Source organism: Mauremys reevesii, linkage group 17, assembly GCF_016161935.1.
Source record: "Mauremys reevesii isolate NIE-2019 linkage group 17, ASM1616193v1, whole genome shotgun sequence".
NCBI classification, from domain to species: Eukaryota; Metazoa; Chordata; order Testudines; family Geoemydidae; genus Mauremys; species Mauremys reevesii.
This window is the reverse complement of record NC_052639.1, coordinates 15,611,352-15,638,052: the sequence shown is the minus strand read 5'-3', so window position 1 is coordinate 15,638,052 and position 26,701 is coordinate 15,611,352. Positions and strand designations below refer to the sequence as shown.

General features: G+C 58.4%; 1 protein-coding gene, 1 long non-coding RNA gene and 1 other non-coding gene across 5 annotated transcripts in view; 1 reads left to right on the top strand and 2 right to left on the bottom strand.

The window, feature by feature from the left end:
- Positions 1-26,701, bottom strand: part of LOC120384921 (maestro heat-like repeat family member 5) — a 924,418-nt gene that overhangs the window by 350,450 nt on the left and 547,267 nt on the right. The gene's annotated exons all lie outside the window — the stretch shown is intronic.
- Positions 18,876-18,957, bottom strand: TRNAL-CAA. The gene has a single exon. It is a non-coding gene; the product is annotated as a tRNA-Leu (tRNA).
- Positions 23,098-25,800, top strand: LOC120384927. Its single transcript, XR_005589174.1, has 3 exons — positions 23,098-23,157; positions 23,495-23,654; positions 24,757-25,800. It is a non-coding gene; the product is annotated as an uncharacterized LOC120384927 (long non-coding RNA).

Here is a 26,701-nt window from a genome sequence, read left to right as displayed (position 1 = left end):
CTATCCGCTCCTCTCCGCCAGCCACCCTGCTATCCGCTCCTCTCCGCCAGCCACCCTGCTATCCGCTCCTCTCCGCCAGCCACCCTGCTATCCGCTCCTCTCCGCCAGCCACCCTGCTATCCGCTACCCTCCGCCCGGCACCCAGCTATCCTCTCCACTCCGGCAGCCACCCTGCTATCCGTTCCTCTCCGCCAGCCACCCTGCTATCCGCTCCTCTCCGCCAGCCACTCTTCTGTCCGCTCCTCCGCCAGCCACCCTGCTATCTGTTCCTCCGCCAGCTACCCTGCTATCCGCTCCTCTCCGCCAGCCACCCTGCTATCCGCTCCTCTCCGCCAGCCACCCTGCGAGCCGCTCCTCTGTGTCAGCCACTCTGCTATCCGCTGCTCTCCGCCAGCCACCCTGCTATCCGCTTCCCTCCGCCAGCCACTCCGCTATCCGCTCCTCTCCGCCAGCCACTCCTCTATCCGCTCCTCTCCGCCAGCCACCCTGCTATCCGCTCCTCTCCGAAAGCCACCCTGCTATCCGCTCTCCTCCGCTAGCCACCCTGCTATCCGCTCCTCTCCGTCAGCCACCCTGCTATCCGCTCCTCTCCGCCAGCCACTCTGCTATCCGCTCCTCTCCGCCAGCCACCCTGCTATCCGCTCCTCTCCGCCAGCCACCCTGCTATCCGCTCCTCTCCGCCAGCCACCCTGCTATCCGCTCTCCTCCGCCAGCCACCCTGCTGTCCGCTCCTCTGAGTCAGCCACCCTGCTATCCGCTCCTCTCCGCCAGCCACCCTGCTATCCGCTCCTCCGCCAGCCACCCTGCTATCCGCTCCTCTCCGCCAGCCACCCTGCTATCCGCTCCTCTCCGCCAGCCACCCTGCTATCCGCTCCTCTCCGCCAGCCACCCTGCTATCCGCTCCTCTCCGCCAGCCACCCTGCTATCCGCTCCTTTCCGCCAGCCACCCTGTTGTCCGCTTCTTTTTCGCCAGCCACCCTGCTGTCCGCTCCTCTCCGCCAGCCACCCTGCTATCCGCTCCTCTCCGCCAGCCACCCTGCTATCCGCTACAATCGGGCAGCCACCCTGCTATCCGCTCCTCTCCGCCAGCCACCCAGCTATCCGCTCCTCCGCCAGCCACCCTGCTATCCGCCTCTCCGCCAGCCACCCTGCTATCCGCTTCTCCGCCAGCCACCCTGCTATCCGCTCCTCTCCGCCAGCCACTCCTGCTATCCGCTCCTCTCCGCTAGCCACCCTGCTATCCGCTCTCCGCCAGCCACCCTGCTATCCGCTCCTCTCCGCCAGCCACCCTGCTATCCGCTCCAATCCGCCAGCCACCCTGCTATCCGCTCCAATCCGCCAGCCACCCTGCTATCCACTACCTTCCGCCAGCCACCCTGCTATCCGCTCCTCTCCGCCAGCCACCCTGCTATCCGCTCCTCTCCGCCAGCCACCCTGCTATCCGCTCCTCTCCGCCAGCCACCCTGCTATCCGCTCCTCTCCGCCAGCCACCCTGCTATCCGCTCCTCTCCGCCAGCCACCCTGCTATCCGCTCCTCTGAGTCAGCCACTCTGCTATCCCCTCCTCTCCGTCAGCCACCCTGCTATCCGCTCCTCTCCGTCAGCCACCCTGCTATCCGCTCCTCTCCGCCAGCCACCCTGCTATCCCCTCCTCTGAGTCAGCCACCCTGCTATCCGCTCCTCTCTGCCAGCCACCCTGCTATCCGCTCCTCCGCTAGCCTCCCTGCTATCCGCTCCTCTCCGCTAGCCACCCTGCTATCCGCTCCTCTCCGCCAGCCACCCTGCTATCCGCTCCTCTCCGCCAGCCATCCTGCTATCCGCCTCTCCGCCAGCCACCCTGCTATCCGCTCCTCTCCGCCAGCCACCCTGCTATCCGCTCCTCTCCGCCAGCCACTCCTGCTATCCGCTCCTCTCCGCCAGCCACCCTGCTATCCGCCTTCTCCGCCAGCCACCCTGCTATCCGCTCCTTCTCCGCCAGCCACCCTGCTATCCGCCTCTCCGCCAGCCACCCTGCTATCCGCCTCCTCCGCCAGCCACCCTGCTATCCGCTCCTCTGCCAGCCACCCTGCTATCCGCTCCTCTCCGCCAGCCACCCTGCTATCCGCCTCCTCTCCGCCAGCCACCCTGTTATCCCCTCCTCTCCGTCAGCCACCCTGCTATCCGCCTCCTCTCCGCCACCCACCCTGCTACCGCCTCCTCTCCGCCAGCCACCCTGCTATCCGCTCCTCTCCGCCAGCCACCCTGCTATCCGCCTCCTCTCCGCCAGCCACCCTGCTATCCGCCTTCTCCGCCAGCCACCCTGCTATCCGCTCCTCTCCGCTAGCCACCCTGCTATCCGCTCCTCTCCGCCAGCGACCCTGCTATCCGCCTCCTCTCCGCCAGCCACCCTGCTATCCGCCTTCTCCGTCAGCCACCCTGTTATCCGCTTCTCTCCGCCAGCCACCCTGCTATCCGCTCCTCTCCGCCAGCCACCCTGCTATCCGCTCCTCTCCGCCAGCCACCCTGCTATCCCCTCCTCTCCGTCAGCCACCCTGCTATCCGCTTCTCTCCGCCTGCCCCCCTGCTATCCGCTCCTTTCCGCCAGCCACCCTGCTATCCGCTCCTCTCCGCCAGCCACCCTGCTATCCCCTCCTCTCCGCCAGCCACCCTGCTATCCGCTCCTCTCCGCCAGCCACCCTGCTATCCGCTCCTCTCCGCCAGCCACCCTGCTATCCGCTCCTCTCCGCTTAGCCACCCTGCTATCCGCCTCCTCTCGCCAGCCACCCTGCTATCCGCTCCTCCGCCAGCCACCCTGCTATCTATCCGCTCCTCTCCGCAGCCACCCTGCTATCCGCCTCCTCTCAGCCACCCTGCTATCCGCCTCCTCCGCCAGCCACCCTGCTATCCGCTCCTCTCCGCCAGCCACCCTGCTATCCCCTCCTCTCCGCCAGCCACCCTGCTATCCGCTCCTCTCCGCCAGCCACCCTGCTATCCGCCTCTCCGCTGCCAGCCACTCTGCTATCCGCTCCTCTCCGCCAGCCACCCTGCTATCCGCTCCTCTCCGCCAGCCACCCTGCTATCCGCTCCTCTGTCTCACCCACCCTGCTATCCGCTCCTCTCCGCCAGCCACCCTGCTATCCGCTCCTCTCCGCCAGCCACCCTGCTATCCGCTCCTCTCCGCCAGCCACCCTGCTATCCGCTCCTCTCCGCCAGCCACCCTGCTATCCGCTCCTCTCCGCCAGCCACCCTGCTATCCGCTCCTCTCCGCCAGCCACCCTGCTATCTATCCGCTCCTCTCCGCCAGCCACCCTGCTATCTATCCGCTCCTCTCCGTCAGCCACCCTGCTATCCGCTCCTCTCCGTCAGCCACCCTGCTATCCGCTCCTCTCCGTCAGCCACCCTGCTATCCGCTCCTCTCCGCCAGCCACCCTGCTATCCGCTCCTCTCCGCCAGCCACCCTGCTATCCGCTCCTCTCCGCCAGCCACCCTGCTATCCGCCACTCCGTCAGCCACCTTGCTGTCCCCTCCTCTCCGCCAGCCACCCTGCTATCCGCTCCTCTCCGCCAGCCACCCTGCTATCCGCTCCTCTCCGCCAGCCACCCTGCTATCCGCTGCATTCCTCCAGCCACCCTCCTATCCGCTCCTCTCCGCCAGCCACCCTGCTATCTATCCGCCTCTCCGCCAGCCACCCTGCTCTCCGCGCCGCTCCGCCAGCCACCCTGCTATCCGCTCCTCTCCGCCAGCCACCCTGCTATCCGCTCCTCTCCGCCAGCCACCCTGCTATCCGCTCCTCTCCGCCAGCCACCCTGCTATCCCCTCCTCTGAGTCAGCCACCCTGCTATCCGCTCCTCTGAGTCAGCCACCCTGCTATCCGCTCCTCTCCGCCAGCCACCCTGCTATCCGCTCCTCTGAGTCAGCCACCCTGCTATCCGCTCCTCTGAGTCAGCCACTCTGCTATCCGCTCTCCTCCGCCAGCCACCCTGCTATCCGCTCCTCTCCGCCAGCCACCCTGCTATCCGCTCCTCTCCGCCAGCCACCCTGCTATCCGCCCCTCTCCGCCAGCCACCCTGCTATCCGCCCCTCTCCGCCAGCCACCCTGCTATCCGCTCCTCTCCGCCAGCCACCCTGCTATCCGCTCCTCTCCGCCAGCCACCCTGCTATCTATCCGCCTTCCGCCAGCCACCCTGCTATCCGCTCCTCTCCGCCAGCCACCCTGCTATCCGCTCCTCTCCGTCAGCCACCCTGCTATCCCCTCCTCTGAGTCAGCCACCCTGCTATCCCCTCCTCTGAGTCAGCCACCCTGCTATCCCCTCCTCTGAGTCAGCCACCCTGCTATCCGCTCCTCTCCGCCAGCCACCCTGCTATCCGCTCCTCTCCGCCAGCCACCCTGCTATCCGCTCCTCTCCGCCCGCCACCTGGCTATCCCCTCCTTCCGCCAGCCACCCTGCTATCCGCTCATCTCCTGCAGCCACCCTGCTATCCGCCTTCTCCGCCAGCCACCCTGCTATCCGCTCCTCTCAGCCAGCCACCCTGCTATCCGCTCCTCCGCCAGCCACCCTGCTATCCGCTCCTCTCCAGCCACCCTGCTATCCGCCTCCTCTAGCCACTCCTGCTATCCGCTCTCCGCCAGCCACCCTGCTATCCGCTCCTCTCAGCCACTCTGCTATCCGCTCCTCTCCGCCAGCCACCCTGCTATCCGCTCCTCTCTGTCAGCCACCCTGCTATCCGCTCCTCTCCGCCAGACACCCTGCTATCCGCTCTCCTCCGCCAGCCACCCTGCTATCCGCTTCTCTCCGCCAGCCACCCTGCTATCCGCTCCTCTGAGTCAGCCACCCTGCTATCCGCTCCTCTCCGCCAGCCACCCTGCTATCCGCTCCTCCGCTAGCCACCCTGCTATCCGCCTCCTCTCACAGCCACCCTGCTATCCGCTCCTTCTCCGCCAGCCACCCTGCTATCCGCCTCCTCTCCGCCAGCCACCCTGCTATCCGCCTCTCCGCCAGCCACTCCTGCTATCCGCCTCCTCTCCGCCAGCCACCCTGCTATCCGCTCCTCTGCCCCAGCCACCCTGCTATCCGCTCCTCTCCGCCAGCCACCCTGCTATCCGCTCCTCTGAGTCAGCCACCCTGCTATCCGCTCCTCTGAGTCAGCCACCCTGCTATCCGCTCCTCTCTACCAGCCACCCTGCTATCCGCTCCTCTCCGCCAGCCACCCTGCTATCCGCTCCTCTCCGCCAGCCACCCTGCTATCCGCTCCTCTCCGCCAGCCCCCCTGCTATCCGACTATCCGCCAGCCAACCTGCTATCCGCTCCTATCCGTCAGCCACCTGCTATCCGCCTCCTCCGCCAGCCAACCTGCTATCCGCTCCTCTCCGCCAGCCACCCTGCTATCCGCCTCCTCCTCCAGCCACCCTGCTATCCGCTCCTCCGCCAGCCACCCTGCTATCCGCCTCCTCTCCGCCAGCCACCCTGCTATCCGCTCCTTCTCCGCCAGCCACCCTGCTATCCGCCTCCTCCGCCAGCCACCCTGCTATCCCTTCCTCTCCGCCAGCCACCCTGCTATCCGCTCCTCTCCGCCAGCCACCCTGCTATCCGCTCCTCTCCGCCAGCCACCCTGCTATCCGCTCCTCTCCGCCAGCCACCCTGCTATCCGCTCCTCTCCGCCAGCCACCCTGCTATCCGCTCCTCTCCGCCAGCCACCCTGCTATCCGCTCCTCTCAGCCACCCTGCTATCCGCTCCTCTCCGCCAGCCACCCTGCTATCCCCTCCTCTCCGCCAGCCACCCTGCTATCCCCTCCTCTCCGCCAGCCACCCTGCTATCCCCTCCTCTCCGCCAGCCACCCTGCTATCCGCTCCTCTCCGCCAGCCACCCTGCTATCCGCTCCTCTCCGCCAGCCACCCTGCTATCCGCTCCTCTGAGTCAGCCACCCTGCTATCCGCTCTCCTCCGCCAGCCACCCTGCTATCCGCTCCTCCGCCAGCCACCCTGCTATCCCCTCCTCTCCGCCAGCCACCCTGCTATCCGCTCCTCTCCGCCAGCCACCCTGCTATCCGCTCCTCTCCGCCAGCCACCCTGCTATCCGCTCCTCTCCGCCAGCCACCCTGCTATCCGCTCCTCTCCGCCAGCCACCCTGCTATCGCCTCCTCTCCGCCAGCCACCCTGCTATCCGCTCCTCTCCGCCAGCCACCCTGCTATCCGCTCCTCTCCGCCAGCCACCCTGCTATCCGCTCCTCTCAGCCACCCTGCTATCCGCGCCTCTCCGCCAGCCACCCTGCTATCCGCTCCTCTCCGCCAGCCACCCTGCTATCCGCTCCTCTCCGCCAGCCACCCTGCTATCCGCTCCTCTCCGCCAGCCACCCTGCTATCCGCTCCTCTCCGCCAGCCACCCTGCTATCCGCTCCTCTCAGCCACCCTGGTATCCGCTTCTCTCCGTCAGCCACCCTGCTATCCGCTCCTCTGAGTCAGCCACCCTGCTATCCGCTCCTCTCCGCCAGCCACCCTGCTATCCGCTCCTCTCCGCCAGCCACCCTGCTATCTATCCGCTCCTCTCCGCCAGCCACCCTGCTATCCGCTCCTCTGAGTCAGCCACCCTGCTATCCGCTCCTCTCCGCCAGCCACCCTGCTATCCGCTCCTCTCCGCCAGCCACCCTGCTATCCGCTTCTCTCCGTCAGCCACCCTGCTATCCGCTTCTCTCCAGCCACCGTGCTATCCGCCTCTCCGCCAGCCACCCTGCTATCCGCTCCTCTCCGCCAGCCACCCTGCTATCCCCTCCTCTCCGCCAGCCACCCTGCTATCCGCTCCTCTCCGCCAGCCACCCTGCTATCCCCACCGCTCCGCCAGCCACCCTGCTATCCGCCCCTCTCCGCCAGCCACCCTGCTATCCGCTCCTCTCCGCCAGCCACCCTGCTATCCGTTCCGCTCCGCCAGCCACCCTGCTATCCACTCCAGTCCGCCGACCACCCTGCTATCCGCTCCTCTCCGCCAGCCACCCTGCTATCCCCTCCTCTCCGCCAGCCACCCTGCTATCCGCTCCTCTCCGCCAGCCACCCTGCTATCCGCTCCTCTCCGCCAGCCACCCTGCTATCCGCTCCTCTCCGACAGCCACCCTGCTATCCGCTCCTCTCCGTCAGCCACCCTGCTATCCGCTCTTCTCCGCCAGCCACCCTGCTATCCGCTCCTCTCCGCCAGCCACCCTGCTATCCGCTCTCCTCCGCCAGCCACCCTGCTATCCGCTCCTCTCCGCCAGCCACCCTGCTATCCGCTCCTCTCCGCCAGCCACCCTGCTATCCGCTCCTCTCCGACAGCCACCCTGCTATCCGCTCCTCTCCGTCAGCCACCCTGCTATCCCCTCCTCTGAGTCAGCCACCCTGCTATCCCCTCCTCTCCGCCAGCCACCCTGCTATCCGCTCTCCTCCGCCAGCCACGCTGCTATCCGCTCCTCTCCGCCAGCCACCCTGCTATCCGCTCCTCTCCGCCAGCCACCCTGCTATCCGCTCCTCTCCGCCAGCCACCCTGCTATCCGCTCTCCTCCGCCAGCCACCCTGCTATCCGCTCCTCTCCGCCAGCCACCCTGCTATCCGCTCCTCTCCGCCAGCCACCCTGCTATCAGCTCGTCTACGACAGCCACCCTTCTAGCCGCTCCTCTCCCCCAGACACCCTGCTATCCGCCTCTCCGCCAGCCACCCTGCTATCCGCCTCCTCTCCGCCAGCCACCCTGCTATCCGCCTCCTCTCCGCCAGCCACCCCGCTACCCCCCCCCCTCCGCCAGCCACCCTGCTATCCGCTCCTCTCCGCCAGCCACCCTGCTATCCGCTCCTCTGAGTCAGCCACCCTGCTATCCGCTCCTCTCCGCCAGCCACCCTGCTATCCGCTCCTCACCGCCAGCCACCCTGCTATCCGCTCCTCTGAGTCAGCCACTCTGCTATCCGCTCCTCTCCGCCAGCCACCCTGCTATCCCCTCCTCTCCGCCAGCCACCCTGCTATCCCCTCCTCTCCGTCAGCCACCCTGCTATCCCCTCCTCCGCGTCACCCACCCTCCTATCCGCTCCTCCGCGCCAGCCACCCTGCTATCCGCTCCTCTCCGCCAGCCACCCTGCTATCCGCTCCTCTCCGCCAGCCACCCTGCTATCCGCTCCTCTCCGCCAGCCACCCTGCTATCCGCTCCTCTCCGCCAGCCACCCTGCTATCTATCCGCTCCTCTCCGCCAGCCACCCTGCTATCCGCTCCTCTCCGCCAGCCACCCTGCTATCCCCTCCTCTCCGCCAGCCACCCTGCTATCCGCTCCTCTCCGCCAGCCACCCTGCTATCCGCTCCTCTCCGCCAGCCACCCTGCTATCCGCTCCTCTCCGCCAGCCACCCTGCTATCCGCTCCTCCGCCAGCCACCCTGCTATCCGCCTCTCCGCCAGCCACCCTGCTATCCGCTCCTCTCCGCCAGCCACCCTACTATCCGCCTCCTCCGCCAGCCACCCTGCTATCCGCCTCCTCTCCGCCAGCCACCCTGCTATCTGCTCCTCTCCGCCAGCCACCCTGCTATCCGCTCCTCAGCCAGCCACCCTGCTATCCGCCGCTCTCCGCCAGCCACCCTGCTATCCGCCCCTCTCCGCCAGCCACCCTGCTATCCGCTCCTCTCCGCCAGCCACCCTGCTATCGCCTCCTCTCCGCCAGCCACCCTGCTATCCGCTCCTCTCCGCCAGCCACCCTGCTATCCGCTCCTCTCCGCCAGCCACCCTGATATCCGCTCCTCTTAGTCAGCCACTCTGCTATCCGCTCGTCTCCGCCAGCCACCCTGCTATCCGCTCGTTTCCGCCAGCCACCCTGATATCCGCTCGTCTCCGCCAGCCACCCTGCTATCCGCCCCTCTTTGTCACCCACTCTGCTATCCGCTCCTCTCCGCCAGCCACCCTGCTATCCGCTCCTCTCCGCCAGCCACCCTGCTATCCGCTCCTCTCCGCCAGCCACCCTGCTATCCGCTCCTCTGAGTCAGCCACTCTGCTATCCGCTCCTCTCCGCCAGCCACTCTGCTATCCGCTCCTGTCCGCCAGCCACCCTGCTATCCGCCCCTCCCTGCCAGCCACCCTGCTATCCGCTCCTCTCCGCCAGCCACCCTGCTATCCGCTTCTCTCCTCCAGCCACCCTGCTGTCCGCTCCTCTCCGCCAGCCACCCTGCTATCCGCTCCTCTCCGTCAGCCACCCTGCTATCCGCTCCTCTCCGTCAGCCATCCTGCTATCCGCTCCTCTCCGCCAGCCACCCTGCTATCCGCTCCTCTCCGCCAGCCACCCTGCTATCTATCCGCTTCTCTCCATCAGCCACCCTGCTATCCGCTCCTCTGAGTCAGCCACTCTGCTATCCGCTCCTCTGAGTCAGCCACTCTGTTATCCGCTCCTCTGTGTCACCCACTCTGCTATCCGCTCTCCTCCGCCAGCCACCCTGCAATCCGCTCCTCTGAGTCAGCCACCCTGCTATCCGCTCCTCTGAGTCAGCCACCCTGCTATCCGCTCCTCTCCGCCAGCCACCCTGCTATCCGCTCCTCTCCGCCAGCCACCCTGCTATCCGCTCCTCTCCGCCAGCCACCCTGCTATCCGCTCCTCTCCGCCAGCCACCCTGCTATCCGCTCTCCTCCGCCAGCCACCCTTCTATCCGCTCCTCTCCGCCAGCCACCCTGCTATCCGCTCCTCTCTGCCAGCCACCCTGCTATCCGCTCCTCTCCGCCAGCCACCCTGCTATCCGCTCCTCTCCGCCAGCCACTCTGCTATCCGCTCCTCTCCGCCAGCCACCCTGCTATCCGCTCCTCTCCGCCAGCCACCCTGCTATCCGCTCCTCTCCGCCAGCCACTCTCCTTTCCTCTCCTCTCCGCCAGCCACCCTGCTATCCGCGCCACTCTCCAAGGCTCTCCACTATCTACTCTATTCGCCATGCGTCTCTGCTCTCCAACCCTCTGTGCAAGCCACTCACCAACTTGTCTTCCAGCCTCCCCCCACTTAACACAGTTCTCAGTGATCTCAGCTCTTTAGTGACCTCAGCTCTCAGTGAATTTAGCTGTTAGCGAGGGAGCCTCAGCACTAGTGCAGCACTAGCGCAAAGTAGGTCTAAGGCTGAAAGCAAGTATCAGTCACTTTAGCTCAGTAGTCACAATTCACTCTACTATGGCATGCTGGAGAGAAGAGGAGTAAAAGTCGTGTTTAGGGCTCTCAGAAGGGGCCCATGATACCAGACACAAATATCTATCCTCAGCCTCTCTCAATTCATTGGCTGGGGGAAGGGGGGTTGGGACCCATGTCCCTTGCCTATCGAGTGCTACTTAGTTGAGGGCTAGCCCCTCCATCATACAATGCCAAGTACAGTCCCATAGTTCTCCTGCAGGACGTCCCTGTAGAGGGCTCTCTGAGCGGGGTCCAGCAGAGCCCCCTGCCCCGTGGGGAAATACACAGCCACCTCCTCGAAGCTCACCGGCCCCTGAAATAACAGGTGCCCCCCACTCAGTGCCTGCTGCCCCAGCCACAGCCCCACCATTCATGGGGGAAGAAGCACAGTAGGATGGGTCTGGGAGGGACAGAGGAGCAGAATCCCACCCCACCCTGGCCAGGAGGCTGCAGGGAACAGAGAGAAGGGGAGAGCTCCTTGTCCCTCTGTGACGTTATTGATATAAATTGGGACCATATAGAACATGGGTTGCAACCAAGGTCCTGTAGTGGCACCAAATCTTAGGTAAAGGGGGTCATATAAGGCGTCTAAGACCAGGTTATGGGTTGCTGGTTATGATTATGCTGTCTGTGTGCATGTATCACTTTTAGTTGAAGTTATGTATATTGGCTCTATACTGTCTGTATTTCAAGTTGGTGATGTGCTTCTGGGTGATATCCCAGACAAGCTGGTGTTAGATCTGCTTAGCCTGCTTGATGGCCCATTAAGGACCATCAGCTACACAACTGACCCATGGAGAGAAGGCAGACACGCCTTGTGACTCAGCTGAACAACAGTAAACAATGTTTAGGAAGCTCAGGCCCTCTGGTGCAGGGGCTGAGCTGAAATACAGTACGCGGAGCTCAGGCCCTTTGTGGCAGGGGCTGAGCAGCAAATAAACAGGTCAGAGAGCCCAGGCCCTTTGTGGCAGGGGCTGAGCGGCAAATAAACAGGTCAGAGAGCCCAGGCCCTTTGTGGCAGGGGCTGAGCGGCAAATAAACAGGTCAGAGAGCCCAGGCCCTGTGTGGCAGGGGCTGAGCGGCAAATAAACAGGTCAGAGAGCCCAGGCCCTTTGTGGCAGGGGCTGAGCGGCAAATAAACAGGTCAGAGAGCCCAGGCCCTTTGTGGCAGGGGCTGAGCGGCAAATAAACTGTAGCTCTATAGGCCCAGGTCCCTAGACCGGAGCGTTGGGTGAGGGGGAAAACTGCCCCCCGTGCGTGGGGTGGCAGGGGGGACACAGGCCCACCCACTCCCCTGTGTCCCAGCCCGGGGCCCTAGGCAGCAGCTCTCACCGCCGCTGGTCAGTGGGGTCCAGACCGCAACACACGGACATGGGCCTGCCTGCGCCTGCAGCCTGACAGGGTCGGCTACCCCGGCTACTCCTCCCCTCAGGGCCTAGCTCGGCCGTGGCATCGGTCCCAGGCCAGTCCACCAGCACGGGCTCCTGGGGACCAGGGCTTGTGGCAGGTCCGCAGCTCTCGGGGAAGCCCGGCCAGGCGGGCTCGGGCGGCTCCTCCGGGGAACAGCAGGGGCGGGGAGGCTCCGGCGGCTCCTCCTCGTAGCGGGCGCGGGGAAGCTCTGGCCAGTCCGGGCAGCTGCCTCGGGCCCTGGAGGGTTCCCAGTCAGGAGCTCCCGCCGGCACGTCTGCTCCCGGCGGCGGCTGGGCCCGGACTGAGCGCTGGCGGCCGGCATTTCTACTTCCTGTCCCGCCCCTTGACTTCCGGGGGGCGGGGACTGGTGGGGGTGGCTCCGCCCACTTGGGTGCCTGCGAGGGCGCTCCCTCTGCTGGGCAGGAGGGGAGCCACCCCCACTCACGACACTCTCCCTGCCCCTCCCCTCTCCCAGGCAAGTCAGTCTGCCCCGGGGGTGGGGGGGGCCTGCAGGGCAAGGCTGGGTGCCCGGCCCCTCCCTCCGCACTGATTGCTCCAGCTGCCCCTTCCAGGCTCTCCCCCCCCTCCTGCATGAGGAGCTGCTCACTGTCCTGCATTCCCGGGCGCTTCTCCCAGCAGCTACAGCCCCTGCTAACGGGGGGAGCCTGGGGGCGCTGGGGCAGCAGCTCTGCGCCGCGCAGACACTCAGGGGCAGAGCAGGAGCCATTGCTGCAGAGTCACTTTCCAGCCTGGCCCCAGCACTTGTTGAACTGGAGCGAGACTCTAGGCCAGGGGTCAGCAACCTACGGCACGCGAGCCAATTTTTGATGGCCCCTTGCCGCCACTCTGGGGTTCCCGCTGCTGGCCCCTGCCGCAGCCCCACTCAGCACCCGCTGCTGGCCTGGGGGAAGGAACCTCAGGCTGGCAGGGGGCTGAGACCCCAGCTGGCAGGAGCCAGCGGCTGAAACCCCAGAGCGGGGGCGAGCTGAGCCCATCTCTGCCAGAACGGCAGAGTACAGATGTGTACATCTCTGTGTACAGATGTGGTCTCCTCACCTCAAAAAAGATATTCTAGCACTAGAAAAGGTTCAGAAAAGAGCAACTAAAATGATTAGGGGTTTAGAGAGGGTCCCATATGAGGAAAGATTAAAGAGGCTAGGACTCCTTACCTGAGGAGGTTGTGAAGGCTAGGACTATAACAATGTTTAAAAGGGGACTGGATAAATTCATGGTGGCTAAGTCCATAAATGGCTATTAGCCAGGATGGGTAAGAATGGTGTCCCTAGCCTCTGTTCGTCAGAGGATGGAGATGGATGGCAGGAGAGAGATCACTTGATCATTGCCTGTTAGGTTCACTCCCTCAGGGGCACCTGGCATTGGCCACTGTCGGTAGACAGATACTGGGCTAGATGGACCTTTGGTCTGACCCGGTACGGCCTTTCTTATGTTCTTATGTTCTTAACGGTTGAGAGACGCAGAAGTGAAATCGCAGAAAACATTAAGGAAAAGCAGACGACTGCATTGAAAGACACAGCAGTGTTTAGTGTGGCAGTTGATGAGAGCGTGGATATAAACGACGTTCGGCAGTTGTGCTTCCGATGAAATCCAAGAGGAACTTTGTTGCCTAAAACCCCTGTGTGGAGTGGCACAACAAAGGCGGAAGATATACTGGAAAGTTTTGAAAGAACGAGGAGTTGACATCAGAAAAATATTCTGTGTGACAACAGATGGTGCTCCTGCCATGGTCGGAAAACAGAAGGGATTTGTAAAGTTACTTGAAGATCAAATTGGCCGTCTGACAGTCAAATTGCACTGTATCATCCATCAAGAAAACCTGTGTGCTAAAATTTCTAATTCAGAACTTAATAATGTGACGAATACAGTGGTGCGAATTGTGAATTTCTTGTTGCTCAATCTGCTTTGACTCACAGACAATTTCAAGCACTGCTAGAAGAGATGGACAGTGCTTATAACGAATTCCCTCTTCCCAGCAACATTCGGTGGCTAAGTCGTGGCAAGGTTTTGGTGGGCTGTGTAAACTGTTTTGATGCAATCATGGTCTTTTTGTCAGAAAAAGAACAAAACTACCCCGAACTGGATGACAAATGGCTGCGTAAGCTCATGTTTCTAACCGATATCACCGCTCACCTAAACGAAGGCAACCTCTGTCTCCAGGGTGCAGGGCAAACAATTCTGGATCTTTATGAAGCCTGGAAAGCATTTGTTGTGAAACTAGCAGTTTTTTCCAAGGATATTCAAACTTCTACTTTCCGCTACTTCCAACTCATAAAAGAGCTATTGACACGTTGCACTGTCAGTGTCAATGAGATTGAAAGTACATGCAAAAATTGGAATCAGAATTTTCTGACCGATTTCAAGCGATTTGGCCCAATGCTTTCTTTTCTAATTAAATCTGAAAAGTTCAACGAAAGCGACTTGGATTTGTCTGTATTTCAGTGGATGGGTGCTGAAGATTTCAAAATGCAGCTCATTCAGTTAAAAAGCTCAGAATTGTGGACATCAAAGTTTGTGGATCTGGGGAGTGCACTTGAAGCTACCGAGAGAGATCATGGGGCCTCTATTCTGACCTGCTGGACGTCACTGCCTGTGAAATTTAACTGTTTGAAGAAAATTGCGTTTGCAATGCTTTCAGCATTTGGATCCACGTACCTGTGTGAACAGGTATTTTCACACATGAAATCTGTCCTCTGTCCCCCTCAGAGCCGGTTAACAAGTGATCTCTCAGAAGCTTGTGCGCAGCTTAAAGTATCCAAATCCGTGCCAGACATTGGAAAACTCAGCAAGGAAAAGCAAGGGCAAGGGTCACACTAAACTAATAAGATCTGCATTTTAATTTAATTTTAAATAAAGCTTCTGAAACATTTTGAAAACTTTGTTTACTTTACATATAACAGTAGTTTGGTTCTATATTACAGACTTACAGAGAGACCTTCTAAAACGTATTACCGGCACGCGAAGCCTTAAATTAGAGTGTATACACGAAGACTCAGCACACCACTGCTGAAAGGTTGCCGACCCCTGTCCTAGGCAGTGATGCAGCTCCTGGCAGCTGGGGTGAAACTCACTCACCCCAGCTACGGAGTAAAAGAACTAAGGCCTGGATCCACAAAGGAACCTCACAGCACCAAACTTTTAGGCAGCTAAAAGTCACTAGAATCCACAAAGCCTGAGTTAGGCACCCAGGCTCCTGTACAATCAATGGGAAGAAGGAGGTGCCTGAAAGTAGGACCCACAAAACCCAGCATGCTGGGCATCTCCACCCCAATGGGAAATGCTGATGAGGGGTGTGTCCTGAGCCCCACCCTTCTCTGGAGCTTAGGCATCCAGGTCTGGCTTGGAGAGAGGGACCTTGGTCTGCTTGGGAGCCCCTCACCTGGGGTTAGGTGCTTAGGCCATTCGGTACAAAACAATCCACCAGAGCAGGAAGAGGTCACGGTGCTGCTGGCTCTCTTACAGCATTTAAAGTATTTGACCAGGATGTGGGAGACCAGGGTTCAAATCCCCCTTTGCCACCCCCACTCCCTCCCAAAAAAAATATTTCTGTAAGCTGCATAGCTCCATCTTTAGCACCACGCAGGCAGTGGCCAGGGAGGGGCTCCTGCCAGTGCAGTTTTTCCCCCCATCTCCGGCCTTAGCTGGTTCTAGCCTGGCCCTGCCACGGGGGTGGGCCTGATATTGCCACCAAGGCCATCCCTAGGGGGGTGCGGCCCAGGTCCTATCCCACCCCCCTTCCCCCAAGGTCCTGCCTCCTTCTGCCCGTGCCCCACCCCTGAGCGATGCCAGGAGTCCGCAGAGCAGGGCTGGTAGTGCTGCCGCTGTCCCAGCTGCGCCACCATGGTCCTGTGCGGGGCCTGGAGCCGGCAGCAGCGTTGCCACACACCGTCCATGTGCAGAATGAATTTTGTAACGTGCACCAATATACAGGAGAGTGTCACACCTCACCTCCATATTGGTGCGCACAACACAATTCATTCCGCACACGGACATAACAAATTAGAGGAAACACTGCTCCTGACTTTCAACCTACCTGTCACATCTTGAATTTCATACATTGACTGATCAGAATAAAGTGCTCTCAAGTGAGCTACAGACCAACAGTGGTTCATAATAATTATTCAGCAAGTATTTTAGAAAACTTAGAACATTAGAGGAAATCATGAACTGCCAAGAGACAATTAATGGAGAGAAGCAGCAAGATTAATCCCGTACATTGGATTGGTTGTGACTTCTTTGCCTGATATGAAAAAAGACCAAAAGGACCTGAGTCTCCTCGCTGTCGATAGCCCCCTGCTCGGCCAATCAGCACTGAGACTCTGAGGGGCGGGAGGCTGAGGGGTCTCACCAGATGTCCCAAAGGACGGCCCAGGTCACCATCAGAGGAGATCACTCGCAGATCCATCCCCACCTCTTGGTGAGGACCTCCCACAATGAGAGCAATACCCCTGCCCTGCCCGCACTCCACACACCCCTCCTTGGTAGAGGGAGAGAAGCAGGGGAAAGGGGGAAAAGAAGCAAGAGAAAGGAGGGAGGAAAGAGGAAAAGGGAAACCAAAAAGGACAAACCCCAATGTCCCCAGGGATTCCAACCATCAAACCCTAGGTAGGAAATCAAATTCTGCCACCTGAAGCCAGTGTTTCCTGGGCCTAGAATGCTGCCTGCGCCAGGTGGATCAGACTGAACAGGTTCCAAACCTCTCTCAGCCTCTTACCTTCTCAAAGGGAAGTTTGTTTTCGGCACAGTCAGTGGCAGGAAAGGAGAAAACTCCACAGAGGTTCCTCCTCATGCTCACAGCCGTGAATCCTAATTCTCTCTCAGCCCTCCAGGAGAGACCTCGCGAAGGAGACTTGCGGCAGCAAAGCCGGGGGGTCTCAGAGACAGGCCTGGCCCTGCACCTTGGTCCTGCCCGGCTGATGTCGGGTCTCTGTGAGGTCACCCTCCCCACCACCTTGCCCAATAGGCCGAGTTCCTGCAAAATGCCTTTGTGATGTCACTGCCACACCCACCCTCCCCTCAAAGCTGATGTCCTGCCCCTGGCCAGTCTCGTTGGGTGTTTGAGTTGTTTCCCCTGAATCACCGCACTCAATGACTGTTCAGTCTGTGGATGGAGCCGCTACACAATAAAACATCAGTTTTTCATAAATTAGTAACCTTAAGGCCAGAAGGAACCATTAGAGCATCTAATCTGACTCCCTGCATATCCTAGCCCATCTGTGTATCACAATAGCTTCTTTTTGACTAAAGCACCTTCCCAAAGGCCTCTAGTCTTCATTGGAAGACATCAAGAGATGCAGAATCCATCACTTCTCTTGGCAGCTTGTTCCAGTGATGAATCACCCTCCCTCTTACAAATCTTGCCTTGCTACAATGAGAATTTTTCTGATTTCTGCTTCCAGCCATTGGTTCTTGTTATGCCTTTCTTTGCAAGACTAAAGAGCCCTTTAAATACTTGGTGTTTTCTCTCGCGAAGGCACTTGCACACTGCAATCAGCTCACCTCTAAACAGATTGAGCTTTTCAATGCCTCCTTATAAGACATCTTCTCCATCCCTCTCCAGTTTTTAAAACGTTATTTTTGAAACGTGGACACCAGAACGGGATGCAGTGTTCCAGTATCAGTCTCACTACAGCTGAATCACCTCCCTTTCCAGCCTCTGTTTATCTATTCATGGATGGTGTCACTGCCTCCCAGGACTTGTGCAGTCTCTCAGCCCCGTACAGTCCTTGGAAGGAACCCCCTTCAGTGTGACAGCCCTTCCTGGAGATTCACTCTCTCTCGAGGGTAAAGGCCCTCTGCCTCCGTGAAAGGCACTTCTCTGAGACCTGAGCATGCCTGTCTGCCATGGGCCCTCAGGAGTCCTCCTCCTCTGGACCCTGGGGCCTCTACTCCCAGAGGAAGAATGCAGCCCCGATCTCTAGACTGCAGTGATGCTCAGCCAGTGTAAGAGAGGGGTTTATTGAGCATCTGAACATAGCACAGGAAACTCTCAGGGCCTCAGGCCTAACCTCCCTCTGCACAGTCCAGCTAGGTCTCTCCTGCATCCATGTGGGCTCTGGCTGTTTTCTCTCCCCAGTCCAGACGCCCCCTCTTTCCAGCCAAGCATCCGATCTCATCTTCCCACAAGCCTCTGTCCTTTGTCTTCTGTCCCAGAGAAACTGGCTGCCTGGGTCTCCTCTCTCTTTAGCGAGGAGGGGGAGAGCTGAGATTTCAGGCTGTTGTGTTTATGGCTGGATTGCTGCTATTATTTGACAGAACCTGACAATTCAATGGCACAAACGGGGGAACGGGGCAGCACTACAGTGTCAGGGAGTGACCTGGAGAAAATACAGAAAGGATTTCTAGCAAGGGTGCCGTGTAACTAACCAGAATGAAGACTATTCTCTGCCCCCCTCGTCTAACTCTGGGCCTGACTCTCTCCCGTGCTGAGGCCCCTTGCCCTGTCTCTGGCCGTGTCTGGGGGCTTTATGCCGCGGTAGAGCCCCGAAGGTAAAGGTGTGATGTAGCCTCAGCCCCAACAAGACTCAGGCCCATGTCACTTCATCCTGGGTTTCAGATGAGTGACCCCTGTAGTTGGGGGCCACCGGGGCCCCGACCATGGCCCGGCCACAGAGGCCCGGCCCCTGCTCATCCTCTGCCCCCGAGGCCCCACCCACATGCTGTTCACTGCCCTCCGCCCTCCCCAGACCCCTACCTGCCCCTCACTTCCCCAAGAGGACAGCTCAGTGGTTTGAGCATTGGCCTGCTAAACCCACGGTTGGGAATTCAACTTGAGGTGGTCGGTTGGGGAACTGGGGTAAAAATCTGTCTGGGGATTGGTCCTGCTCTGAGCAGGGGGTTGGATTAGCTGAGGTCCCTTCCAGTTCTATGATCTAAGACGCCACTCACCTGCTGCTTTCTCCTCTCTGCCCCTTTCCCCTAAGGGGGGCTGCCATGGGGCCAGGCACCCATCGCTTTTTCCTGCCTTAGGTGAGCGGGGGGTGGGGAGGGTCCTTGGGGCAGGAGGCGCAGCAGGGGCAGGAAGAGGCAGAGAGAGGGAGGGGGCTCAGGGGAAAAGGCCCAGCGGGGGTGGGGCGCAGGCCTTGGGGGAAGAGGCGGAGGGGGGATGGGAGGAGGCAGAGCAGGGCATCGGGTTAAGAGGCAGAGCGGAGCCGGGTGCAGGCGGAGCCCCCACTTCTCTGGAGCTTGGCTTCCAGCACTCGAAAGATGACAATGGGCCCATGACGGGGTGACCTGCCCCACATCCCCAGTGTTCCCCCCTGCATGGGCGGCCGTTTGGGGGAGACTCAGCTGCCCCTGGCCTCTTAGACGGGCTGTGGCTAAAACACTGGCCTTGCTGTGAGCAGGATTTGAACCTGCGCAGGGAAACCCTCTTGGATTTTGAGTCTAACACCTTAGCTACTCAGCCATCACAGCTGTGAGCAAAGCAGGCCCCTAAGGCCAGAGAAACGCCCAGGCCTGACGTCATCTGAACTGCAGAATTCAAACAGCAAACCCGGCTCCCAAAGCACCAGGGGGAATTTGGGGCTCTCGTTCCTTCGCCGTGTGGTTAAGCACCAAACCAGCACCCTCCTGTGGGGTCTGTCGTTGTTCCTCTCCACACTGTAACGACCGAGACAGGGAGAGGTGACCTGACCTGACCAAGGTCAGACAGTGAGGTAGAATCCAGCTCTGCCCCCCACCAGCTCCCGGCTCTATCCGCCAATGGACTGACTTTCTCGCTGGATTAAACTGTTTGTACTGGACTCTTTTCTCCATCTATAAACAGGACTAAGCCACGACTGGACTGTCCGACAGGAGAATGGGCCACGGCTCCTTCCCCGACCCTGGATTTCTCACCACTTCAGAGAAACTTGTTAGTGGAAAAATGAATCACATTCAAATGACTACAGATTATGAACCGTTTGCTGTTGCCTTGGCACATGGCCCCACCCAGCCTTTTCCCCTGAGTCAGGAATGATAATTTATTGGTTCACTCTGATTTGTTTCAGTTCTATGTTAGTATCTATTGCCACTAATTGGTCAGAGCCCGTCACTTCCGGAAGTCCGAAACGTTTACCCCTAACTCCCTTCTCGGTACCTTTGATTTTCCTCAGTCTCCTTCAGAGCACTGGCTTTCTTGGCACCAATAACCAAGACTGATTTCCAGATCAGGAGACGTGTCCTCCAGCTGCTGGAACTTCCCTGTTTCACACCTAGAAAGAAACAGGTTTTTCCCCATTAATCATTATCATATTTTATTGTCGTATTTTACTCTGAATTTCTTGCCCGTGAGAAATGCTGAATTGAGGGACTGGAGAATGAGTCTCTGTGTATCCAGCCACAGAATAGCTGCAGCCCCAGCAATGGCTGTGCAAGCTTCCCCGAGGTGTCCCGTCAATGTGCTTCACCCCGATTTACGGAGACCAGCTCTGGGGACAGGATGAGTTCGGTCCCGTGGGCAATTCACTCCTCGGCCTCCATGCTTTGATGGCCAATAGATTCCAGTGTTCCTGCTGGTCATTGTTCTGTGGCCATCTGCCCACCTGCCACTGGACTGAGATCAGCTCCCCTCACACCAGCTCATTCCTCACCGGTCCGTGAACGGTCACCACGTCATACAGACGTTTGTTCACTCCTGCCGGGGGCAGAAGAGAACCCAGTGCCCTGGAGGTGACAGGCCCGTACTGTGTCCCCAGTCAGGCCATCGTCCCTGCCCTGAGGTGGTGGCTGCTCTGGGAGCTCACGCTGGCACTGTGCAGCGGCCCCGCCGTTAGCTCTTGAGTGTAGCCGCTGAGATTCGCTACCCCCAGCGAGAGCCGTAGCCATGTTGGCAGGAGAAGCTCTCCCAGCGACATAGCCCTGCCCACACCGGCGCTTGGGTCAGTGTAACTGTGTCACTCGCGGGGTGGCTCATTCACACCCCTGAGCGACATACGTTCTACCGACACATTTGTGCGTAGCAGCAGCCTGAGCAGAGAAGCGATTTAGAAAACAGATTTAGTTTTGTAGGAAATGCAGAAACCCGGGTTTGTAATAAACCAAAGGAGATTGCGACCCACATGTCACCTTCACCACGTTGCAGTTGTGCCCTGGGACAGTTGTGTTGTCTCAGCCTGTGGCCAGACTAATGGCGTGTGCAGGGGGAGGAGCCACGCCCCATCTATGGGGCTTCTGGCATCCTAGAGGGGAGAAAGGAGAAAAGACGCTCAGTCCCCCATGCCACTCACACAGGGGGCAGGAACTTCTGTGGTCATTTAAACAGGCTCAAGGTCCCCGAAAGAGTGAAAGGTGTTAACGTGCCCTTGTCACCGTCCAACACTGAACGGGGGAAACAAGGCTGGCGGTTTGGTAGAGAGAGACTTCAGCCCGCTTAGTCCCATGGCAAACACACCTCTCACATCCCTGCTAGTGTGTTACTGAAACACAGAGAGAAACAGAGACAGAGTTAAAGCAATGGAAATGTAAAGGAGTCAGTAAGGCTTGTCTTTAACAGCATCCCCTGTGCCCTTTCTCTTCAGCTGGGAGAGTTTTTAGAAGGAAAGTTCCTTCTGTGATGGTCTCTTGGGTGGTTTTGAAGAAGGTAACAGCTGTCCTGGGGAGATCAGAGAGATTAGCTGAGATGGGCTGGAGCTGTCACTGTTGTGGTGTCTCTTGTTAAAGTCCAATCCCATTTCCTAGGTGGCAAGATAAGGCAAACGCACCCAAACGGGGAAAGACGAGAACAGCAAAGATAGAAGATGCAGCTTCTGGCTCTGGCTCTGCTGTTGACTTTGTCTTGCAGCTTCACTGTCATTAGCAGTAGGCAGAGGAGCAAAAGCCACCTCTCACTGTGCCCTAGTGGGTCACAACTGAGAATACCAAATTCAGGCCAAAGTGCTGAGAAATGGGGCAGACATACCCCCAAAATGGTGATTTTGCTCCCATAAGATAAATCAACCCAGCAACAAAAGTTAACTTCTGTTTCACCACACTTGCTAACGAGAAGTCAGAAAAGCAGCCTCCTTAGTCATTCCAGGCTTTATATCGCCACCAAAACCACTGAAATTACTGATGAGTGGTTATTGGAATCCAATTTCATCAACCGAAAGGGTTCTTCTGATCTGAAAGGACCAGCCACATACCCAGGTCAATAATATACAACTCAGATCTGAGCCCAGTAATCATGCTGTTGCCAGCCCTTTAGTATCTAAAATATAAAGGTTTATTTCTGGAAAGGAAGGAAGGAAGGTTAAAATTGGTTGAAGGAATCAAATACATACAAGAATTGCAAAGTTCTTGAATCACGCTTGTAGCAGTGATGGAATAAACTGTTGGCTTTTTAAGTCTCTGGTTGCTTCTGAATCATTGGAAGGTCCTCAGTCCTTTGGTTAGAACGCTCCCATTAGTATAAGGTCATCATCAAGAGGTCTGAGCAGGAAAGAGGCCAAATGGAGATGTGTCCAGGGCTTTTTATAGCTTGTGGATGGAAACCCCCATTGTTTCAAACAAAGCCCTCAGTGGAGAGAGTGGAAATGACAGGTAACGAGATGGTGTTTGAGTCACATGGGCACGTCCCACGTCCATGCCTGATTTCGCTTAGTCACAGCAGAAGCCACGACCTAGACTCCAGATGGAACGTTCCCAGGCAAGTCCATTGAGAGCAGATGGGGTGTGACCTTACCTAATTGAACTATGACCATATAGACCATTATTGCAACCACTGTCATATAGTTGCAACAAATCTTGTACAAAGATGGTGAAGTGAGGTGTCTATGAACAGGTTGTCATTTGCTGGTTATGCTTATGCTGTGTGTATCATTCTTGTATTTGAAGTTATGAATATTGGCTCTGTACTTGTATTTCACTGTTTGCTTCTGAGTTGTATCAGTGAAGCATTTGGCCAGCTTATTGAGAAAGGATTAAGCTTTTCACTTCAGAGAAAAAAAATGCATGAAGACAGTTTTATAAACAAGTAGGTAAAGACACAAACCAACCCAACACCGACTGTGACACCCCCCACCCGCCCAAGAAATAGAAACACAAACACTAAATGCTGAGAACCTGCACTGATGGGCTCAGCGTGCAGCTTCCCCCAGGGTTTATATATGGTGCCTCCTCCTCTCACTCCCTCTGCACAACCTCAGGTTCCTCCTCTCTCACCCTCCGAGGAGCAGCCCCAGCAGGGAAGGGGGGAGAGAGGCAGTTTCTGCAGCCCTCACAGCAGGTCCCAGCAGGGGGAGAGGAGCTGCCAGGGCATCTCTGCTGGGTCCCAGGCACTCAGGGCAGAGAAGCAGCTCCCCAGGCTGGCGTTGTAAATCAGAGACCAGGTGCTCTCATCTCTGTGACCCTTTTCCTCTCCAGACCATAGACACCAACTTCCCCAGTGCCGGTGGGTGCTCATGCCCCTGGCCCCACCCCGACTCCACCCTTTCCCCACCCCCAATCCAACCCCGTCCCCAAAGTCTCAGCCCCCACCCCGCCCCGAATTGACCCCCTCAGCAAATACCCCTCCCCGCCCCCCCACATACCCCAGCCTGCTGCCTTCCTCTCCTGCCCCCTCCCTCCTGGCCGAGCGAAAGAGGTGCAAGTGCTGGGAGCTGGGGGGGGAAGCGGGCACGCGGTGCGCTCAGGGGAGGAGGCGGAGCGGAGGTGGAGGTGAGCTGGGCAGAGGGGTGGGGAGCTGCCCAATTTTTCAGAGCACCCACGGAGTCGGCACCTATGCTCCAGACTCTGCCATCTGAGCTACAGCCAGCTGGGGAGCAGGGAGCTGCAGCCTCTGTAACCATGGCAATGTACAAACGTGGGTCCCATTGCCCAGGCTGAGAACTGCAGTGACGTCTCTGCTCAGTGTCAGGCGCCCAGGACAGAGGCAGCTCCCTGGGATCCAGGCCTGTCCCAGCCAGACCAGGGCTGCTGGGGAGTGTGAGAAATGGTCCCCGCCTCCCCCAGGGCTGAGCTCTGCCCCTAACGCTCCGATTCTCTCTGTCCCCAGTGACGGTGACTCTGGATCCAGACACGGCTCATCCCCAGCTCGCCCTGTCTGAGGATCGGAGACATGTGAGATGGGGACACGCCCGGCAGGATCTGCCCGACAATCCTGAGCGATTTGACACTGGATCAGTCATAACCCTGAGAGGGGGGAGGGGGAGCAGGTTTGTAGAAATTTTGGTGGTGCCCAGAACCCGCTCCACCCAAACTCTGCCAACGGCTCTGGGAGGGAGTTTGGGTGAGGGAGGAGGTCTGGGGTGCAGGCCCTAGGCTGGGGCAGGGGAATGGGGGGCAGGCTCTGGGAGAGAGTTTGGGGGTGGGAAGGGGTACGGAGGGAGGGGTGCAGAGGGACGGGGTGCAGGGGTGAGGACTGTGGCTGAAGCTGAGGGGTTTGGAGTGTGGGAGGGGCTCAGGGTGAGGGCTCTGGCTGGGGCTGGGAATGGGAGGGGCTCAGGGCTGGGGGAGAGGGTCAGCGTGCAGGGGGATGAGGGCTGTGGTTGGGACCGGAGATGAAGGGTTTGTGGTGGGGGCAGAGGGGCAGTGGGGGTGAAAGCTCTGGCTGGGGTGGGGGCGGGGGGGGGGGGCCGGGCGGGGGATGAGTTTGGGGTGCAGGGTGTTGCTCTGGGACAGGGGCCAGAGAGGACGACTCCCCTCGGCCCTTTCCCTGCCGGCAGCAGCAAGCTCTGGGGGAGGAGCCCCCCTTTCCTGCTCCCCCCAGCAGCACTCACCCCACCACTGTCACTGCTTGTGCTCCTAGGGCCACGGGTGGCAAGTTTGTAGAAATTTTGGTGGTGCCCAGAACCCGCACCCCAACTCCACCCCTCCAAACTCTGCCCCCACCTGCCTAAGGCTCTGGGAGGAGGTTCTGGGAGGTCGGGTGCATATCCTGGGCGGGGGATTAGGGTGCAGGAGGGGTGCAGGGTGCAGGCTTTGGGATGGAGTTTGGGTGCTGGGTGCAGGCTCTGGGCTGGGGCAGGGGGTGGGTGTGCAGGAGGGGGTGAAGGATGCAGGCTTTGGGAGGGAGTTTGGGGTTGGGAAGGGGTATGGGAACGGGAGGGGGCACCCTCTGGGAGAGAGTTTGGGGATAAAAGGGAGTACAGAGGTGAGGGCTGTGGGGCTGAGGATGAGGGGTTCATGATGTGGGGGCTCAGGCTGGGGCAGAGGATTAGGTGCAGGGGGGATGAGGGCTCTGGCTGGGGCAGAGGATCTTTATGTAAATAAAGCATATCAAAGTATTTCCTTGTTTATTTCCCTTTCATTTTCCAGATGTGATTTTTGAAGATAGTCATGGAATTTTTTTTCTCCTGAACTGGTTGTGTCACTGCACTCTAATGAGGATATGCATGTATGTCACTCTGGGTTTGTCTACACTGCAATGTAAGCCCAAGGGTTTTGGGTCTGGAGGCAGCTGGCCCATGTCGGAGAACCCTGGGCTTGAGCATCTATACTGGTTCTTAACCCTACATTAAGACATTTCTAACCTAGGCTCAAATCTGGGGCTCTGGTGTCCACACTGCAGCATGTAGATCTGAGTCCAACCAACCCTAGCCCAGATTCCGACCTGAAATGTGGCCGCTGTGGCCCTTTGAGCATGTTACAGTGCAGCGAAACTTTTCTGCCCACCCTTCTTGTTACAGGAAGTTGGAACAGCCCGCCAACACAGAGTGCCGAGGAGTGATTTTGGTCTGTGTGTGCCAAGCTACCAGAGCCAGCAACATGGAGAAGGCACCTTTTGAAGAAATCCTCTCGCTTGCACTTTCACTCCTGCATCAGAAAAAGGACAGAGCTTCCTTGAAGTGCTGGTGAACATTTGAGAGGACTTTTCTGCCCCACCAAAGGTACCTGATGGACTGTATGATGGAGCAGGAGGAGAAGGAGGACCCTGGCATGGCAGACTCACACTGGCCTATGCTGCTCAGTAGAACTGGCAGAGCTGCTGGTATTCCCTAGGTAGACTGGCACAGGGCCACAAGCACAGACTGGTGAGATCCCATCAGCCTGCAGACCTGGGATGCCCAGCACACAGTCCGGAGCTCATGCAGGAAAAAAAGGTGCTGCTCCTTTAAACAACAAACAGCTTGAAAGAAAGAGAGAGAAAAGAAAATACCGAACAGAAAGAACAGGCTTTCAAATACATGCTATATTTACAGTCAGGCAATGTGAGAATTCCAAACAATTCAAGGATAGTGTAATAATCAGAACACAGAGAAGAGAGTGTCCAAAACCTGCAAGAATAATTTAAGGCCTCAAACTAGTTTTTTTCATGAACAAAGGGACTGAGTTAAGAAAACACAATCACTTTCCATAATATTGAACAGTTTTATTCAATATTATGGTGCCATTAGTCATATAACTAGATAACTTAGGAGGGTAGAAAACACAGTGTTAATGAAGCTTTTCTGTACCAGGCCTGAATGGACCAAAGTTATTTTATGTTTGTCCATAGTGCCTCCATGTCTAAACTCTGATTGAACTCTCAGGCTAGTATTGAGAATGGAATGTGTAACAGCTTCTTATCAGTGTAAGACACCAGAAGATAGGGCCCCTTTTTTACTATCTCCTGTTTAGTTTAGAAAGAGGGGAGGGGAGGCAAGGTAATAAATTCAGAAGTAAACCAAGGTAACAGCCTTGAAAAGTTACAAGATAAATTGTTTGCTGTCAAGAATGATTTAACCTGTTTAATGTAATTGTTAATTATACACTGTATGTACTATATAGTAGGGGGGAGGAAACTAGTGGGGGGTAATGAGAATGCCTTATTGAAGTCATGAGAAAAAGACACACACAGCTTGTATCTGTGTGTGCAGGATTTGAGATTGTAAATACCTCCCTGGCACCTTACTTGGGCTCAAATAAACTTTTTCTGCATTCTCCACCCTGGTGTGATAATTAGTGCGACGCACACCGGGCAACGAACCACTGTTTGCTGCCTCAGGCCTTTTTTGGGCCGGCAACACCTCTCTCTCTACTTTCCTTACCCCCTTTCCCTGTCTTTCACCCTCCATTTCCTTCCAGCATCTCCCTCCCCAGTAAAGCCTCACGTTCCCTTTCCAGTCTTCAGCTTCTCCTCTCCCTACCATAGGCACCACCTTCTACTGGCGCCAGTGGGTGCTCAACCCCCCTCGGCCCCGGCCCCACCCCACCCCACCTCCACCCCTGCCCCTCGTCCAACTCCGTCCCCAAATCTCCGCCCCCGCCCCTGCCTCTTCCC